This window comes from Elephantulus edwardii, unplaced genomic scaffold (assembly GCF_000299155.1).
Source record: "Elephantulus edwardii isolate Elephantulus edwardi_28Jun2011 unplaced genomic scaffold, EleEdw1.0 scaffold00076, whole genome shotgun sequence".
NCBI classification, from domain to species: domain Eukaryota; kingdom Metazoa; phylum Chordata; class Mammalia; order Macroscelidea; family Macroscelididae; genus Elephantulus; species Elephantulus edwardii.
Window position 1 is genome coordinate 11,744,436 of NW_006399826.1, and position 3,726 is coordinate 11,748,161.

Here is a 3,726-nt window from a genome sequence, read left to right on the forward strand (position 1 = left end):
TTATAGAATGGAGTGACAAGTACTTTGAGAAGTATGAATGATAATGTGGTTCTCATAATCATAGTTGTTTATTATCTTGTATTCACTTCATATTTAAAAGGAAAACAAACTAAAACATTTATAAAAACATATTTGTAATAATTGTTAGCATCCATAAAGATAGCTATTGAAGCTACCTTTGCATAGCAATATGATCAGTATAATTTATCAATTAAATACATAATTTGACCAAAATATTTTCCAAAAAATGAAGATTATAAAAGATAATAACTTCTTTTTTCCCTTGACTAGTAGACTAGTATTGATTTCTAATGTATTTTGAATAGCACTGAAGTTTGGGGTCCATTGTGGTTTTTCATTGTGGATTCCCTTTTGGAATCCTTCAGCAAGTGTAGTCTGAAGTGACAATTTCGTTATATTTTTATTCAGTCAATCTCCCCCACTTGCTCACAGGTTTGCTCTTCCCGGGGCAGTGAGTCTTTATTAAGGTTATAAAAAGCTTCGACCTTCATAAAAGGCACAATGACTTCCCCTTGAGGTCCAAAGCATTAATGATGAGGTGAAATGCAAAATCATTATCTGAGGGCAGCATCTCTCTTACCACAGAAGCTATTCTAATCATCTGATTGAAAGGCAAACCTATCCAAAAGGTAATAAATAATTCTCCCTGGCAGTTGAAGTATAAGACATATTACTTTTCAACTCATGATAGGATGTTAACTGGTTGAGAACCAAATGATGCCTTTGGTTCCCCATATTCCACTTCCCGGTGCTGAGCAATTGACAATCTTCAGGTCCAGGGGTTAAAAGTTGTTGATGATGAGTTTATAACAATGAAATTCAGAGTGGAAATGTAAGCAGGGTAAGGTGCTAATTGTTTCTGCACTGAAGACACTAGGAGGAAGGTCTTGCTTCATTCAGGGATAAGATCACTTTTGAATTTAACTGTTTGTGAAAACATTTAAGTGTATTGATGTTGGATGCTAACAAAGAAATTTTTTTTATGTTTTTTTAAAAATTTCCATGATTAAATTGCTTTGAGTTTTTGCTAATATGCTTGTTAATCACCAGGGGGAAAAAAGCACTTAGGGAATTCTGTACTGTGAATTATTTATTTTAGGAATTTAGGCATATAGAAATTTGTTGTTGTTGTTAGGTGCCTTCGAGTCATAGGCGACCCATAGCGACCCTATGAATGTAAGTCGTCAACAGTTGCATGACTTTCATCCTATTTCCAGGGTTTCCACAGGCAAGCTATTTATGGAAGTGGATGTCATTCCTGCTTCCAAGCTTGTTTTAATCTGGGAACTCCACCAAACACTGTCCACCATGGATCACCATTATCACATTTGACACATCAGTGTCACAGTGTTCAGCTTCACAGCAACCACAAGTTACCTCTGTATGGCAAGTGGACACACCAAGGCTATACGACCTAGAAGAATGTTTGACCAAAAACAATGAAAAACAGACCTTAAGGCGGTAGAATATAGAAAGTAGATGATCTTATTAAGGAATCAGCAATTTGTTGACTCTTTTGGGGGAGAGTTGGTATTTTAAGGGTACAAATAAGGGTATTTTTTAGTGAGAGACTTAAGATAAATATGGCATAGACTTCTTTAGAATTAAGATTAGGATAAACTAGAGAATGAGAGAATGTGAATAATTCCTTCTACATTTTATCTGCAAAGAATATGTAAACTTTAGTTTTTCCTGGAAAAAAAATACATTAAAGGAATGTCTGGGGATACTAGCAGGATCAATATCTATATTTACAAATATTTTCTCCAAAATAACACAGAAAAGAGAGAAAGACAAGCATAATATTCTACTATATACTCAAAATAGGTTAAAGTTACAATCCAACTGAATGTAAAAATAACTCTAAGAATACAAAGAAAGAAATAAACAAATGGAAAAAAATGATGGCAAATAATACCTATTTCTCAGTTATGGCAGTAGACTTTTTGCAAGGAAAAAACACTCCAAAAAACAACAATAACCAACACCCCCCCCCCAACTATTGAAAACGGGAACCAAAAAAAATAAAGGAAAGAAGTTAGCAATGGTACTGAAATTGAGTGAAAATGTGAATAATGTGAGAAGGCATAACAAATAATAGATGACAAGGAAGGGTTTAAAAAGTACATAGTGACAACAGAAGTACAAAAGGGCTAATTATAACAAGAGCCCTAGAGAAGCCTACATATGGTGAAGAAAAGATGCCAAAACAAAGGGATAAACATCCTTGGAAATCTGATAGTATAGGGGAGAAGGTAAAGTGGAAATTACTGGGTTTGATTGTGACTGAAGATCAAGGACTACAAACTTCATTATTAATTACATCTGAACATCAAGAAAACTAAAGTCCTCACTAGTGGACCAATAAGTAATATCATGATTGATGAAAAAGGATTTAAATTGTCAATTAACTTTCTTCAAGCAACAATCAACACCCCTAGTAGAATCAATCAGAAGATGTGTTGTATTGGGCTAGCCCACTGTCGGAGAACTCTCTGAAATACTGAAGAGCACTAATATCAATATGAAGACTAATATATGCCTGATTCAGGCCATGGTCTTTCAATCACTTGCTATATATGAGAAAGCAGGACAATGAATAAGGATAACAGAGAAGAATTAATGCCTGTGAGTTGGAGTGTTGAAGAAGAGTAGTGAGTATCCCACAGACTACCAAAAGACCAAACAGAAATGTCTTGGAAAACAGTATAGCCAGAATGCTACTTTGAGGCAAAGATGGTGAAGCTTTATCTCACATACTTTGGGCATGTTGTCATGAGAGGCTATTCCTTGGAAAGCAGTATCACGCTTGGAAAAGTTGAGGATAAACAGAAAGCAAAACCTCCAGTAAGATGAATTGACACAGTGACAGGAGCATTGGGCTCATGTGTTTCTGGAATGGTGACGATGGCAGAGGACAGGAAAGGGTTCAGGTCACTTGTTCATTGAGTTGTTGAGTCTTACTTGACTCAACGGCACATAAGAACTTCAACAACGCATCAAGATAACCGTGAACAAAAACGAAGCACAAACTGAAGTGCTCCAATCTCTTCCTTTACCATTAGAGAGAGAGAAAAAGAAAATAATCCCCACAAAATTCATTAACGTTTATTACAGAAAAAGTAGGAACAACTCCAGAACCTCTAATCTGTAGCATGAGTAGACTTTCAAGCATAGTGAAAACCTACAACTGGGAGAGGATAAAATAGTTGAATGGGACCTTCTAAAAATAAAATCCCTATGCAATAAAAAAAAATGTCTCAAAAAAAAAGGAAACCTGTAGACTGGGGAAAAATGTTTGTTAATGACATATCTGATAAAGAATTCATATCTAAAATATACAGAATACCACAGCACCTCAATAAGAAAAAGGCAAACAACCAAATTGCTAAATGGGCACAAGATAGAACTAAGCACTTCATCAAAGAAGAAAGATAACAAAAACATTTGAAAGGAATGTTCAAAATGCCTAGGTAAAAGATAAATTAAAATCAAAACAAGTTATCTCACCACAGCAACAACAGTAAAGTGCAACAGGACAGCAAACAACAAATTGCTAGTGAGTATATGGGGAGTTTGGGACTCTCATTTGCTGCTGGTGGGAAATTAAAATAGTACAACCCTTGAGGAGGGCTTGAAGCACTTTCTTTTTTTAGATTTTGGATTTCCATTCATTCATTCACTGTTGCACTTTTCTCCCCACCC